General features: G+C 37.1%; 1 protein-coding gene across 1 annotated transcript in view; it reads right to left on the minus strand.

Moving 5' to 3' along the window:
- Nucleotides 1–17903, minus strand: part of LOC138704946 (protein transport protein Sec16A-like) — a 572743-nt gene that overhangs the window by 13098 nt on the left and 541742 nt on the right. The gene's annotated exons all lie outside the window — the stretch shown is intronic.

The raw sequence follows: 17903 nt of genomic DNA on the forward strand, positions 1-17903 counted from the left end.
CCTTTTTTGACTGACGACCAGTGGCGGTTTCTGGGTATTCGCCGAGGAGACAGTGCACACCCGTTCTTGTGCAAGAGCGTTTTGAAATGTTTAATTTGTATAGAAATATAAAAAAAAAAAAAAACATAACCTTATAATATCCTAAAGCGTCAGCAAACACTCTATATGCCCCACAGTTTTCATATTTGAATGTAGCGCGTTTGTTTTTCCTCTCTGTACAGACTCAGGCCTCGTCTTTCGCCAGTTGCTAATCTGTAGCCAGAGTATGGGTCGTACGGCTGAAGTGGGGGAAAGAGGGGCTATTTGTAAAGTACAGCCGATATAGCCGAGATGGGAGACACTTCTTTGCCTGGCTCATAGAAGCGCGCATGCGTGGTTTAGTCAACGAGTTAGAGTATGCCATCTCTCTCAGAAGTTAGCAGACGAAATTTTTAACACTGCCGCCTAGATAATATTGCCTGTCCAGAGTTTCACATGTGTATGTCATGGTCTCTAGAAAAACTTCACAACATTTTATAATGGAGTAATATCATTAAGGATTACGCTTACAATATTTAACATGTATTGTTGTGAATATATAAGTAATACATTACATCGAGGAGGGTCCGTCTTAAACTCAAGATCGAGCTGATATAACAACAATATTTATCCTTATGAAAACGGGAGCTAGATTGACTTTCATAGCATATTTAAAATTCACAGAACAGCCAACTATATGGATATTGCATTAATACCAAAAAAATTCAAATTAATTACTCTAAAATTGATTTGTAGTTTGTCAACTTTTAAGTTTCTGTATGGTTATAATTTAAATTTGCCTAATATTAGAGTACTAAACGAATAACGCATGGCAGAAAATATAAGATTAAATATTTATATTTTTACGAGACGTTGGCTATCTTGGTTGTGAGTGTTTCTGTTTAGAATTGTGGAGTATTTGAATGCGCGTTATCATTAGGCCTATAGATTTGAGTGCGTGTTATTACCAGTGTTATAGATCTGAGAAGTTAACATAATGAATACTGTTCTAGAATTAAAAAACCTTAATTTTTCCCACCTAACGCTGCAAGAAAAATTGACCATTAAAGAAAAAGGAAGACCAGTTCCAAATCTGAATTTAGTGCAAACGACCATGTGCAAAGGAAAGGCTAGGAACCGTTTATTTCATAAGGATGTGTATAGCAAGTATGGGTGGGCTTGTGGCTGTGAACTAACCAATAGGATATATTGTTTTCCGTGCTTAATGTTTGCGTGTGACAAAGACAGAAGTAGTGATACGTGGACGAAATCAGGCTTTTGTGATCTAGGGCACTTAAAACAAAAAGTGGACAAACACGAGCAATCAAAAATGCATATGAATGCTGAATTAGAATTTTAGGTATTAGAGAAATATGAAATCAGACAACTTGATTGTGCATTCAGGAGGAACATAGAACAACAAAATATTGAGGTATCAAAGAACCGACACGTTCTATCACAAATCATTGAATGCATAAAGTTTTGTGGGATATTCGAGTTGGCCCTGAGAGGACATGATGAGACAGAAGATTCCGTGAACCCTGGTATTTTCAGAGGACTAATAGATTTTACATCTGAATTGGATACACTATTAAAGGATCATCTAAAAAGGGCAACAGTGTTTAAAGGAACATCTAAAGAAATCCAGAATGATCTCTTACAATGTATGCTTGACGTGTGCCGAGATGAAATTAAAACAGAAATACAACAAGCCGATTTCCTCTCCGTAATAGCCGATGAGACTTGAGATGTTTCGTCCCAATACCAAATGGTCATAGTGTTTCGCTACCTGCTCTCCAATGGAAAGCCAGTTGAAATATTCTGGACATTCAAAAACTCTTTCGGCCATGACGCACAGGCTTTGGCTACTTGTATGAAAGACGCTTTAGAAGAAGTGGTATCAGACAAGACCAAAGTTATGTCACAGAGCTATTATGGAGCTAATGTGATGAGTGGAGCACATTCGGGTCTACAGGAGATCGTGAAACAAATTTATCCATACGCTCATTACGTACATTGTTATGCTCACAAACTAAATCTGATAATGGCTCAAGCGACCAGCCAAAATACACAAGTTCGTATATTTTTTGCAGGTCTCACTGAAATTCCTCAGTTTTTTGCCAACTCACCTCAAAGAGTTAACGTTTTAGATGAACTTGTAGGCAGAAGAATTCCTTCAGCTTCAAACATCAGATGGAACTTCAAATCTAGAACTGTAGAAACAGTGTACGAATACAGAGAATCATTGATGGAATGTCTTGAGATAATTGAGAATTCAAGTAAACAAGTAAATACCATCACACAAGCAAGAGGTCTGCGTTTTAAAATGGAGCAGCCTGTGTTCTTATTCTGGCTTGAATTTTTTCACCACATAATGCCACATGTGAATATTCTATATCAACAGCTCCAAAAGAGAATAATAGATACTGTTACAGTGAACAGTGCAATCTCTTAATTTAAATCTGCAGTGAAATCTGTTAGGAATACAGTGGACGACATTTCAGAAGACCCGTCTTCAACGAAATGAAGACGTCAAGAGACTCCAGCTTCAAGAAGAGTTGTAGCTAAAGAAGTGTGTGATGTTATTACTGTGCAAGCTAAAAAACGTTTCTCCTTCACAGGCCATCTTATGGCATCAAATCTCTTTTCTTCGGAAAATTTCGTATCATTTAATAGAAATTTCCCAGAGGAAAGCCTCTTCCAAGCATGTCAAGCCTATCCATTTGTTGATAGTTCCAAACTGAGAACAGAATTAGAAATCATCTACATGCGTGAGGACTTCCGGAATGTAGCCTGTGCTGTTGATTTGCTAGAATTCATTATTCAGAATAATTTGCAGAAAATATTTAGTGAAGCTCTGAAAGTTCTCAAAGTATTGACTACCACACCCATGACCATTAGTGAAGCGGAGAGATGTTTTTCGACACTAAAGAGGATTAAAACCTTTCTCCGCAGCACAAAGTCACAAGAGAGACTAAATGCATTAGCGATGTTGTCGATTGAAAAACAACTTGTTTGACCAATCCCGAACTTCAATGAAAAATTAATCGATAAATTTTCACAACAGAAGGACAGAAGAATGAACTTTATTCACAGGAAATTGATTGAAATGTGATGTGATTGAAAGGTTATTCAGCGTTTTGTAATTGTGTTTCATTGTAGTTTTACGTTAATTAATAAACTTAAGTTGTATATTTCATAAACTATTTTTAAATGGACTGAAAGTGTCACTAATGAACTTGGAAGGAAATAATGTTACTGAAATTCCGGCGAAGAACCTCCATCTGTATGCTAAGGTATGTATGCATGTATTTATGTCAAGGTTAGACAATCTTGTTTAAGAGTGCACACCCATAAATTTTCACCACCAGCCGCCACTGCTGACGACAAACTTTACTGAACGCCCACGACATCGCGACACACTTATGTTTTTATTAAAATATTGATATAATAATAACAACCAGTGTTTTCTTCTGGAGAAAAAGGTGGTGGAACTCTGTGTAGAATATTTTATAGCGGACGGGGAAATTATTACTGTTCACTGCACGGGAATTTTGTCGTTTTTAACCTCATTTCCGTCCAACTAAGACTTTCGAGGTCTAAGTGAAATTCAAAGAAAAATAATAGCCCTATTAAGAACATAGTTATTCACACATATTTAGGTTCCATGATGAAAAATGTAACAAAAAGGAGCCAGAATGCCGTTCCAGAGTGTTCCGTCAGAAAAGAGCACTATTAACAATTTCTATGTAGTGTCGGACATCCAGTGTTGTTCTCAGGTCGATGTTAACACGCACTCTAAAAAAAAAAGAAAGAAAAAAAAAGAAACAAGCAGCAACTTGAGTGACATTAGAATTTACATTAGAATAAAAAAAAAAAACAAAAGATATGTATCAAAAATCTCAACCTGCCTATTCTGTGTGTCCGATAAAATATTTTTATTATTGTTTTTGGGAAACTCGCCTATTTAAATTAATATGAAATCTGCGCTTCGTGGATTCCATAATGTTTTTCTATACGTGGTCTTATGACTGGCAGGCCGACATAAATCATCTTCAAGATGCAGCAGTCTGTTACTTTGTTTAGAATTCTCGACTTTCATGATAGATAATGCTGATTCACATAAGTATGACGTTGAAAACGGCAGTTCTAAACATAGGAGGAGTTATGGGGGGGGGGCACGCCCTCTCAAACTTGTCTGAACACTTTTTTTTTCTATTAACATTAGAAAATATTGAATTCAAAAGATCTTTCTTGCTTTTGTTTATGATTAAATTTCTGTGCTTAAAGTGATGAATTAATGTCTTCAGATCATGTGTCTGGACTATAACAGGCCTATTTATTTTAACTTTCCTATATCTCACTTGAAGAATGGAAGCACTTTAATTTTTCTTTTGTAACAGACTGAACTCATGTGTTAGAAGTCTGCAGGTATTCAGGCCGCCACTTGGGGATGTATGAATAACATACTGCACAACAATGCAGAAAAAAAGAAAAGTGATTCCGATATAATGTGTAAACTTAAAGACGTGATTAAATAAAATAATTAGAGTTTATTTGTTATGATTTCTTCAGGAAGGTAAGCTTCGTATAAAAATGTTTCTGTTAGCACTGTTACATAGTTTTATTGATGTATGCATGTGTTTCTGTACGAGAGAGAGAAAAAGAGGGAGATTGTTTTAAGTTATACCCTATTATAATTTGTAGTAGACCTACAGTTCAAGCCCTATACAACTCGGTCCGAAACATCGCGGATATGGATGTAACACTGTAAGAAATATGCCCTCCCGAAAATACCTTTATTAAATGACCATATTCCGATATACTGTACCACGGTCAAGCTATAACGGGGGAAGAAGTAACTGATGTCCTCTATAACCCTGTTATTTGGGGATTCTATGGTTTTGCTTTACCCCCCAAGGAAATGTTTCTCTCTCCGCCTATGGTTCTAAATGTCTCTTTAGTTTATTCGGCACCATCGATTGATTTGACAAAACATTTCCGCATACAAAACACTCGGGATTTTGTTTATATTCATTTCCACGCCTGGTAAAACCATACTGCAAGTATTCATCACTATAATGTTTACGAAACGTAGTACGTTTTTGCGAACCCTGAAGGGAACTTTCGCTCACATTATTTAAATTAGCATCTAACCCAGAATTTAATGCAGATTGAGTTTTTTTAATTAAAAATTTGTTCATGATAAAATCTAATAAAGCATTTTTGATAAAATAATCGCACTATCAACCGCTCACACGTATATTCTGAAATTGACCAACATGTTCTGACAATTGTAAACTCTGTTTATTACTAAGTGGGAAAAGTAAACGAATTACTAAGCATTGTTGGAGGTGTTGACTTTCATTAAAATTATCGCCAGGCAGAAAAATTAAACTGAGTATTGTTACACGTATTCATGTTTCATTGGTAAAGTCTGTGTCAAAATAAAATTACCATATCAAAGAATTTGTTGTAAATAAAAAATGCGTTGTAAAGAGACTTCCTGGATGGCATAAAATTTATTTTTCAATTCCAAAATTTCGCGACACACTCCATGGGGTTGCGCGACACACCGGTTGGGAACCACTGCATTAAACGATACGTTTCTGGCTCTATCTCAGAAACGGATAGACCATTTTTTATTTTACCTTTATTTGAATTTAATATTATATCAACATATAGTAGAGTGCATATTAATTCGATCATGAACATTTTCAGCGTTTTCTTTGATTGTTGATCTATCAGCTGCACATTGCTACTTGAGTTCTGTAATGTAGCAGACTTTCACTGTTGAAGGTATGAAGTTTATAATATTTTTTCCTCTCAATTTTCGTCCCCAAAAGCATTTTAGTTGTCATGACATACTATTCCATTACTTTGCTCATTCTGACGTCTTCAGAGAAAGATACTATAACTCCACAAAAACGTTACAAAATTGTAACATTAGCAGAGCATACTTCCATGACACAGAGGCAAATTGCTGCTGAATGTGGTATTGACTTGGCTACAGGTAATTTCATCCTCAAATGATATCGAGAGACTGGATCCATCACGCCCTAGAAAAAAAGGAAAATGTAGCTGGAAAAAGAAGACTTCACTGGAAGATGATCGTTTAATTATTAGAAAAAGTAAAATAAATCGTAGACCATCTGCTGTCGACTTAATTCGCGAATTAATAGCTGCAAATGGGATAGACATTCGCATTACAACAGTGAATCGTAGACTTTCGCAAGTTGGGCGAAAGGCTCGTAAGCTATTAAAAACAACTGCTAACTCCTGATATGTGCAAAAAAAAAAAAAAAAACGCTTCATATACGCAAAACTACGTAGAAACTAGTGAATGGCTTGATGAATCTTATTTCGAAATTCATGGCCACCATGTTACTTACGTCCGTAAAGGATTCGAAAAGGATTCATGAGCTCATTTTCAACAAGCACTGAAACACCCCCTCCCAAAGTATTTTTTGCTCACGAAGGGCTTGGATTTTAATTCATATGAAGGGAATGATGAATAATGACAAGTAAATTCGCATATTAGAAACTAAAGTTCTATTGCAGTTGCTGAAATCATTTGCGGATGGCAATAGTATGTTTCAACAACACATGACAACATATCATCACACATTTAGAAAGACTGCTAACAATGTAAGTTTTTCGACCAGAATAATAACCAGATACTCACTTGGCCAGGCAACTCACTGATGTCAACCCGACTGCGAACTTGTAGTCAATTTTCAAAAGGAGAATGACAAAACCATTGTTCCACAAAAGAAAAACGTATATGTTCCCCTATTTAAGAAGAAATTAAGACCTTTGTGAAAATTTAGTGGGATCCACGCCACATCGTGTCAATGTTACAAACAAAGGAGACCACTTAAATTGCTGAGGTGCGTTGAACATCCAGTTTATCCTATACTTGGCTTGTTCGGATTAATTTGCACGCTACTGTGTATAAAGACGGATAGGGTTCATAATCCCCTTTAAAATGTTGAATCTAAAGATAGAGTAAACGGAGTAACAGATAACATGTCTGACCGTGAAACAAGAGGACCGGGTTCAAGTCCTGGTTGGGATAAGTTATCTGGCTGAGGGCTTTTCCAGGGTTTTCCCTCAACCCATTGAGAGCAAGTGCTGGGCAACTTTCGGCGCTGGATCCTGGACTTATTTCACTGGCATTATCACCTTCATTTCACTCAGACGCTAGATAACCGTAGTAATTGATAAAGCGTCATAAAATAAGCCAATTAAAAAAAAAAGATAGGATGTGCAATTTGAAATACAAAAGTTGGAGTGAGAGAGGGTGAAGGGGTGGAACAAAAAATTCAATCAGTACCGGTAGTGCTTATGAACTTCCCCCTCAAAAACTAAATCGATGTCTTCCTCAAAATCGTGACTTTTGCAGATCTAAAAGTAATCAAGGTGGGAAGTTTTGAAATCAACACAAGGTATATATGGATAATAAGTTATATATAATTTACTTGGAAAGTGTTTCGTGTCTTTCCTCCTAGTGATTGCTGATATAGCCAGTATAACAATCCCACGCTTGTTGTCAAGCAGTGCCTACTTATGTTCCATCTCTTCATAATTACTATTCTCTAGGGATTGAAATCAAACCCGAGGATGTGAAACAAACATGTCGTTGCCCCTGGGAATGAAACATGATCTCGTCAAATTACAGAGACGACAATGTCGAGAAGTTAGACAGTTGTTGCAGGGGGTCCATCATATATTTCATTATGTAATCCGTGAATCTAGTCAACGTCATGAGAGAACAGCTCGTTTTTTGGATTTTCACAAATGCGACGCAGGGCAGTTCCAACTCCAAGTCCAAGTAAACGAATCTGTGTGGTCCAGGAATTATATTCAACGACAATATTATCCTCAAACCACCTCCTATAACATCTTACCACAGTGATACATCACACAGCAGCACATTTCAACACCACTTATTCTAACGACCCCCCCTCCAAATTCATCTAATATCTGACCAACTATTCCACTTTTACACCAAAATAACTTACTAACCTGCCCTATAAATAATAATAATCATAAAAAGAAGTTCTACTCACTATTATTGTTCTTGGTCCATTCTCAGTTCTACCAGGACGAATAGAAGAAATAGTGTACGCACTCTGTGAGTTTACACGGATCCGCCGCAACGCGGCGCTGTTACTAAGCGCGGACTCGGAAGGAATTCACAGTTACGTTGAATGTAGTCCTTTTTAAAAGCCAATTTCTTCCATTTAACCCGGCTATTCGTAACTTAAGAAATACAGTATCTTTACAGTCTCTTATTCATAATTAATAGTCTTCTACCAGGTATTACTATTATGAACGTTCGTCACAGAAAATACAATGGGATCTGAAACGTTGTCAATGTTATAATGTTATATTTTATTTAACGACGCTCGCAACTGTAGAGGTTATATCAGCGTCGCCGGATGTGCCGGAATTTTGTCCCGCAGGAGTTCTTTTACATGCCACTAAATTTACTGACATGATCCTGTCGTATTTAAACACACTTAAATGTCATCGACCTGGGCCGGGATCGAACCCGCAACCTTGGGAATAGAAGGCCAGCGCTATACCAACTTGCCAACCAGGTCGACTCTGAAACGTTGTGAAAGCAATTATACGTTCAGTATTTAAATAATCTTTTCGTAACAAGATGCGAATTGAGAGACAGAAAAACCTACGAAATGCTAGTAAATAGCTGAATGATATTTTACGTGCCTATAAATGAATTAAATTACTCACCATGATTAGTGGCCTGCTACCTTTGAGAGTTTGCGAGATGACTTGACGGATTTACGACCTTGTAAAAATCTTCGGATTTACTTTGTCCTGAAGAAGAATCGGCACTTTAAATAGTGGTAGACTAATTTCGGAATAATATCGATGATGTGTTCTCTGCAACAACCTGCTCCCGAAGACTGGATCGAAAGAGCGTCAAGATATGTAGATCTCATCCCACATTGCACTTGCTGAGCTAATCTTTTCTTTAATTTTCAATTCTGTTTGAATAAGTACGTCATATACAGCTTAGGAGGGATGGTTTAAGAAACTAACGTTCCTACCTGGTCGGTAGTCTTTGATTTGGGTGAGAGCTGCACAATGTTTAGTCCTATTACATTCCTGTCGAAGGGCACAGAGGGTACACACAATAAACTTAGAGGAATGATTTACTACATAACCGGCCACATAATACACTAAACATGTCAATAACGCAGCAGGAGTGGTATTCACCAACTCGGGCACAGCACTTTCCCAGTATTGACCATATATTTTTTCATGAATAACATATTTTTCCTTTTATACAGGTTTCTACAGACTTCCTAACTGTCTTGTTGAGTAATTCCACATTTCGCGCTAATGTTCGCATTTGGTTCATAAACGATGTGAGTAGTTCATCATCACTTTTCGTTTCAGAGTTTCCAGCAATGTTAAGAAGGATCTGCTTCGTAGTAAATGCATATGGAGGAAATCTATCGTCGAAGGATGGTCATCTGAACTGAGTGAAGACAAAATTCCGAAGTGATGTTCCAAGGGGTCTTGGGCGAGTTTCCTTGTTAGGCTATATTTGTATCCTTTGCTCCGGAGCCATTTGCTATTTCTAAGGTACTCTGCAAGGTTACTACTAAACATTGTTGTAGCAGACGCAAATGTGTTGGTGGTAGTTGTGAGACACTGAAGAAAATCAGCAAGGAATTAGTGATCAGAAGAGTCTTTATAAAGAGCCTTAGAAGAAATATGTGAATTTAATGCGGCGGCAATACAGTTTAAATGCCTTGTAAATTCTTCAGTGCCCTCACTGCCTTCGAAACCCGATGACCCTAATTCTCGATAAAATTTGAGGCCTTTGGCGACGCTGTTGCTAAAGAGTTGGAACGCGAGTCTGGTAGCATTCATTCTCTTGAAGGACGAGAGATCTAAATGAGCTGTTGTCAAACTTGGGACAAACCCTACATATTCACAACATCCAGATAAGTCTTCCTTAAAAAGTGTCCTATAAAAACTAAAATTGATATTTTTCTCCTCGCAAGAAAGTTCGATTTTCTCATGGAAATAATTTCTTATGCATTTCAGTATGTGCACAAAATCTGAGAATGCCCGTATGTGCGGAACAATCTACAAAATTCTAAAAAAATAAAACCAAAGTAAATATTATAACGCAGTTCTACAAATTATTACCGGTCCCACTTCTTACTCATGGCAGTGAAAACTAGTCTCAAGAAAAAGGGGACTACAATCTGCAGAAATGCGGCTCGCATAGCGAATAGTGGATGATTATATCCGCAATACCGACATCAGAGAGCTATTGACCATTTTTAATTTGGGAAACAAAACTGATCAAATTGAACAATAGTGATCGGAACATAAAGTACGTATGAATCCATCTACAATAACAGAACAGACTTTTCAGACAGCAGTTCCAAAAAGTAGATATTTTAATGCCATTCATTTTTAACACCTTTGCCTGGCACTCAAGTGCTGATATTACGCCATTCCACGTAGCACTAGCACTAGCTGCACTAGCTCTCACGTTTCCACTTCGTTTGGAAGCTCTGCACTGACTGTGCAAGGCATAACACTGACCTTGCTGGTGACACAAGAGATGTCACTGTTGGGCTTGTGTGTACGCCATCTCTCTGGAAAAGTAATTAATTATTGGTGGTAAATTGTTCTACATATCTCCCGAGTTTGGAATCGTTCGGGCAATTCTCTTTGGGTGTTGCACTTTTCATAAATAGTAGCTTATTGTGACTTTAATTCAAAACAACAATGTGAGTTTTACTTTTAAACTTTAATAACACACCTGTCAACAATGGGTAATCCACTCCACACAGCAACACAGTATTCGCTATTGCACTCCACAGACGACAATGACAATTCACGTTGATTATTGAGAAAAACAATGTACTCCTAATCTCAACTAATGTTCACAAAACACTATTTACAAAACTAAACTGTCAGTTCTCAGTTCACAGTTCGTTTGCCTTGGCTAGTTCTTCTAGCTCATTCACTCAAGTTCACAGTATATCGAACCCACGACTTCCAGAGACAGTCCACTGAACTTCAAACTCAAGACTTTCAGATAAAGTTCACTCACGTCGAACCAAGACTCCCAAATGCGTTGCTTCCGCCTGGGCGCTGCTGATTCACAAGCTGAACTCGCTGTCCAAACTAAACTGGCTGTGCGGCTCACTCGCGTCGAACCCCGGTCTCGAAGGCTGGCTTCCTTGCTCGTTCACTGCTGTTTCACAAGACTGACTGAACTCCGAACTACTTTTATTTTGTTACTAAATCACACTTTCCAGAAACTACGGTGTCCCGCAGTTTCTCCAACAATCGGCTCGCGTAGCTTTTCGAAACTTCCAGCTCCCCCCCCCTTGATTCGCGCCACACCGCACCTTCCCTTGCACTAGATGCGTGCGCAACTTCCTTTGCCGCGCCCAGCGCCCGCCGAGCTCGCCCTCTTTCTGCCGGACGCGTGTTCGACTCCCGAGGCAGCGAGAACATTCCAGCATGGTTGCCACAGTATTATACGGTAGCGTAAGAAAAGTACATTTAACACTGACTTTAAACTGTTTCCGCCGATTGTGAATTTTTTCCATCAGACATCACGTGGGAGCAATCACAATCAATCAATAAATAAAGCGGTACAAACATTGGGCTACTTTAAAAAATTACTATTTTTGGTTAAGAAACATACACAAATTAAATACATTGCTTCAACAACTATTTTATTGGCAATAATTGGAAATAATTAAAAATTAAATGCAGGCCTAATCATAAAAAATTAGGAGACACCTGGGTTTGAACCGAAGATCTCACCATCAGCAATCGAACGCTTATCGGGGAGATACAACAACAGTACTTTCAATCTCCTAAAGTTTCACTTTTTAATGAGGCTAATTACGAGCAGTGGAGATGACGGGGGGGGGGACTGTCCCTATATCAGCAGGGATGAACGGCTGTCTGAAAGATAGTATAGGCCTATGACATACAAATTAAATATGACATTATTTTGTTCTCAGGTTCACCCCACTCGACCTGCAGCCTCTTTTCGCAAATATCTCTTCTCACAAAACAAAATATTTTTAACACTTGTATCATAAATAACTACCATCTATTACAATGCGAACCACGTGCACGATCTTCTTTCGGAAAACTAGATTACGGTGGGAAAATTACCTTTGAGACAGAAGAGATTAAAAGCCTATGCTTGCAGCGGAAGTAACAAGCTTTCTAAGTAGTATTTATTTTGCAAAATATACTGACAAATGAAATGTTATAAGTTCGTATCAATGGAAGAACGATAAATTATTTATATTCTTTAGTTTAGATTTCCGTCTATGTGTTTACACCGATTCCAGCGCAGAATAATCATCACAAAAGACCACGTGAAGGCAGGGTGCGAATTGACGGGGGGATGACGGAGATAGCCCCCTCCCTCGAGAGTTATGTTCCCTGCTGAAAAGGTACTCATTTGTCTCTGCCAAGGACAAACATTTATCCCCCACTCTGTGCTTCAGTGGCTGACCATGATAATATATTTGAAAAATATTGGAGTGCAAGAGGTCAAATGACTTTATTGTCAAACGCCTGGCATTAGAAAACAACAATAACAACAACATTTATCCCCCTTCAGATGTCTGATTTATAGTTTCCGTATTTTATATCTTATTAATGCAAGAGATCTACATAAAGATCCTAGTTTCTTCTTTAATACAAGTTGAGCGCGAGAACTATGAGTCGGCCAATACTGCTGATTATTAAGGACAGTATTTTTTATCAACAATTAAAATTTAAATTCCCCCTCCAGAGAAAAAGTTCAATTCGCACCCTGCGTGAAGGTAACCAAAGGCAGGCAGGGCGCTCATTCTTAAGTGATTAACGTCATTTTTCTTTTAACCTCCTCCCTTGAGATACGTAGGTGAATATCACACAAACAATTTTATTAATTTAACATCTTCAACGGTTTGACTTCATAATAATAGGCCTACTATTTTCTTTTACAAAGGAAAATAAGATATTCCGATTCTCAACAAAAACCAGTAGTTATGTTTAATATTTTTGTAATATACAAATAGCTATGTTGTGTAAATTTTTACAAAATTAATGACAAACATATACTTACATCGTTAAATTTGTAACTGAAGTCATAGGTTGAGTGCATAAAAATTTACTTTATTTATGTGCCTATGCCATATGAATGAAAGTTGAAGGAAATAATGGTGCAATATAAAGAAATAAACTAATTTCTGAGAAAGTGTGACCTGTAAACGGAAAGTGTGTGTCGCTTTCGTGACAGCGACATTTTGGTTCAAGAAGTCTCACACGAAGCTGACATTCCAATTTAAAACACTGTATTGTATTGTACTTATTTCTTGGTGAAATGAACCTATTTAAATGTTTCTTTCAATCTTCCTAAATGTTGCTGGAAGGGCTGCAGTCTGAGCTCTTATGGACGAGTCGTCCTAACTCAGACACAACAATTTATACAGACTCAATTATGAAGGTAATAATTGAATTCTAAAAGACGCATCTTGTGTGGGCCTCTGGAAAAAGAACTAAGGACAAGACTAGTGAAGTGCTTTGTGTGGACTGTGGCATTATATGGAGCAGAAACATGGACATTACGACGAAGTGAAGAGAAGCGACTAGAAACATTTGAAATGTGGATATGTAGGTGAATGGAGCGTGTGAAATGGACAGACAGAAAAAAGAATTGAAATTGTGTTGGAAAGAGTGGGTGAAGAAAGAATGATGCTGAAACTGATGAGGAAGAGAAAAATGAATTGTTTGGGTCACTGGCTGAGAAGAAACTGTATACTGAAGGATGTATTGGAAGGAATGGTGAATGGGAGAAGAAGATATCAGATGATAGACGACATTACGATATATGGATTATATGCAGAGACTAAGAGGAAGAAAGAAAATAGGAAAGACTGGAGAAAGCTGGGTTTGCAATAAAAGACCTGCCCTTGAGTAGAACACTATGAATGAATGAATTCTTATTCATTGATACTTTATTTTAAATTACACCAGCAATTACATAATAATAATAATAATAATAATAATAATAATAATAATAATAATAATAATAATAATAATAATAATACGGTGTAATAATCCCAGAGGGAACAAATGGTTATTGATTCAGAACCCTGAGCTCCAGGAATGTAAATCTGTTTGTTCCGCATTGCAAAACTTACGGCTTTATGAACAGAGTAAGTCTTAATTCTGAGGTAGGCTATTACGTTTGTGGAAGGTGATACAAAACATATAATAATTATGGTTTATTTAACGACGCTCGCAACTGCAGAGGTTATATCAGCATCGCCGGTGTGCCGGAATTTTGTCCCGCAGGAGTTCTTTTACATGCCACTAAATTTACTGACATGATCCTGTCGTATTTAAACACACTTAAATGTCATCGACCTGGGCCGGGATCGAACCCGCAACCTCGAGCATAGAAGGTCAGCGATATACCGACTACGCTACCGAGGCCGACTACAAAATATAAAATATAGGCTATAGAAATGGTAAAAGGGAGAGACCGACTGGCTTCAAGCCAAACATTCTTGTAATTCTTCATTGTTCTGTAAATAAATAATGACTGCAAAATATAATACTCTCCGAAAGAGGATGAATATACTCATTGCTATTATTAAAGAAACAACAGAGCTCTTGGCCCTTCCGTGCATCATTATGAAACAGGATATTTTGATTTTGTATCTCCTTCATTCACCTCTTTATCACCCAGAGCACAACAAGTTTCTGATTGAACAATCTTAAGTATTACGACATAAGTCATGGCAACTATTTTTTTTTTTTTTGAGAGAATGAGGGCGCGGTTCGAAATTTTGAAACATGCAAATGAAAGGGCAGGGTATGTGAACTAGTAGGGTAGGGTAGAGAAGGGATCAAACATTCATAAACGATACAGCTTCTTGAAAGGCTTGGGTTAGGGACCGTACTTTGTTCCACGAGGATACAAGTGAAGTATTACTGCAATTTTAAGTGGACAACGCTCTTACATATGCAAGTGAAGTACCGGACTGGCTGCTCACCTCGACTTCTATTTGGTCAGCTGGGCAGAGGAAAACAATGGCCACTTTAACAATTAAGCTAATATTTACAATTTAAATTATTTACACTGTGTACATTAGAATATGCTATGTTTACTATTTAAACTATCATCAGGAATGTAGACCTACATTGACACACATTATTTACACTTTTATGAATAGTGTCATGTCTTGTAATGTAAGGTATTTTATTTAATAATACTATAGCCTATTTATTTTGTAAATAGTGTATAATTGTGTAAATATATTCCATCAATGTAAGCCTACATCCTTTATAGTAGTGGAAATAGTAAAAATAGCGTATTAAAATGTATATAGTATAAAGGGACTGTCGCACATTGACTATTTTCAAAAGCCGATTGTCAAAAAAACTGCTTTTCGTCTCTACACTATGGTCTTTCTCCAAATATTACTTTAATACAATATAATTTTATTGTCAATTAAGGCTATATCAATTTTTCTTCTTTACGTCAATCATTCCTTTGGTCCAATTATTTTATTTAACACAAAATTGTAATTGTTTAACTCTTAGAATACATGTAGGTTATACATACACATCTACATTTTGTTCTTCTTCTTCTTCTTCTTCTTATTATTATTATTATTATTATTATTATTATTATTATTATTATTATTATTATCTGCCAGTAAAATAAATCAATTAAATAAATGGATAAATAATTTAATTGTAGGAAAGATTGTCGTAGTATCATTCTTTATCACTAGAATGCATTGTGAATAGTTTGCGCGTCTAGTTTTGAATCATGAATAGAATGTTAACAGCACACAAACAAGATGCGAATGTTGCGTAATAGTACCTGTGTCGCGCGCGAAACATGACGTCACGCCAATAGTCTATCAACAACTAACTTTATCTCCGTACGCCCTGGGACAAAATACAGTCCCTAGGTAGGGTATGTGCTATTTGAAAGGGCAGTATGTATAGACTACTAGTAGGATAGGATAGGGTAGGGTAGAGATCAAACATCCATAAACGACACAGCATTATGCTACTCGTCTTTACAATGTAATTGGAATAGCATTACAGCACTCATACCCAACCTAAAAACCCATCGGGTCACATAAATTCTGCACGACGGTCGACTCACAACTGCATTACACATAACTGCGCCTAACATCTCTCTCTGTGTGCGGTAACCATAACAAACCGTCATCCCTGTACTTATGCGACCACATACTCATACTATATATGCACTACACTGCGGTCGACTCACAACTGAATTAATATTGCTCTCTATGCGATAACCATACATCACACTGCCATCTAGCGACGTGACCATATTTATGACATATGATATACAACATCCCGTGATACCATCGCTTGGCTTTCAAAGAAAAACAGTTGTCATGACTTATGCCCCAACCGTCGTATTTACAAACGTGACTGGCTTTGTATTGAAAAAAAAAAACGAAAAATTTTCTATTTCACCATTACTTCTAAACCGTGTTTAAAACACTGAACTTCTCCAAGTATATTTAGTCAATGTTCAACAACACACTCAACTTCGAAACATTGATATGTAAGAATAACAATAAAGTGGAGTCAGCACGACGCCAGGCCTCCACTAAGACAACACAGGACATCACATCGACAACGGACAAATATTCACGTGAGATTCGAACCCACTACTGGGCCTTCTATGCAACGATAAAGTTGCCATTATATACAATGAATAGATTACAAAAAGAAGTGAAGTTGCATTATTTCAAGGTAAATTATCTTCTTAAAGAAATACTGCATATCGTGAACAATATCGGAACACAAAATAATAAGTTACTGCTTCCGTTGACTATTAGCCGACTTCCTATTTCAACATCTCATCTTCCCTAATGTGAGCTAATAATGATATAATTCTGTCACAATAATCTCGTGTACTCGTAAGTTGTAATAGAGGAGTGTTATGAAACGTAAATATACGACCTTTTCGCTGTATCAACTATTGTTATTTAGTTTCGATATACTAATTAGTAATAGCGAGATGATATTTGACTAGATGAGACCGAGGATTACCAATGTTATTACTTGATACTAGTTTACAGTTGTGAAAAAGAACTTAGAAATATCCAACCAGGTAATCAACCCAAGCGGGAATCGAACGGACACTCGAACGTAGCTCCGGATTAGCAGGCAAGTGCACTTACCGCCTGAGCTATGTCAGTGGCTTAATACATGATTGAAGACTGCGTCTTTAAATAAAAAAGATCTCAACTACGACAATTTCAATCTTATAACATTACTTTCACCTACAGAGCTCAGTTAATCAATTGGAATTTCATTGGCTAATGACACTCATGTGAAGTATTAGAGTATTTACTCGTATTATATCTTATGGAAACAATATGGGGTTGAATCAAAAATAATTCAAACGAAGTCATATTAAAACTATTTGATGCTGCAACAAACTTGATTCATTCTGACATTCTTCGAAATGGTGGAGAACAGGCTCCTCGTCACGGAAACTTTTAATGTAATAAGGGGTCACAAGACTGAGAAATAGGAAGTAAAATACTCCTTAACATTCTCTACGATGATAGCTCCAAAATAAGATTGTTACACATTTCTCCTCACTCAGAGTGCGAATTAACGGAGGGGATGGGGGAATCCCCCCCCCCTGTTGTTCCCCTCTCATAAATTCATATTAACATCCCTGCCAGGAATAACTTCTATCCCCCCTCACAAAATATAATTGTTTTAGTACAAGTATATGTACTTTATAAAGTATAATGTAAGCAAAGAAAATAATATTAATGTATTATCATCACCGG

This window comes from Periplaneta americana, chromosome 8 (assembly GCF_040183065.1).
Source record: "Periplaneta americana isolate PAMFEO1 chromosome 8, P.americana_PAMFEO1_priV1, whole genome shotgun sequence".
NCBI classification, from domain to species: domain Eukaryota; kingdom Metazoa; phylum Arthropoda; class Insecta; order Blattodea; family Blattidae; genus Periplaneta; species Periplaneta americana.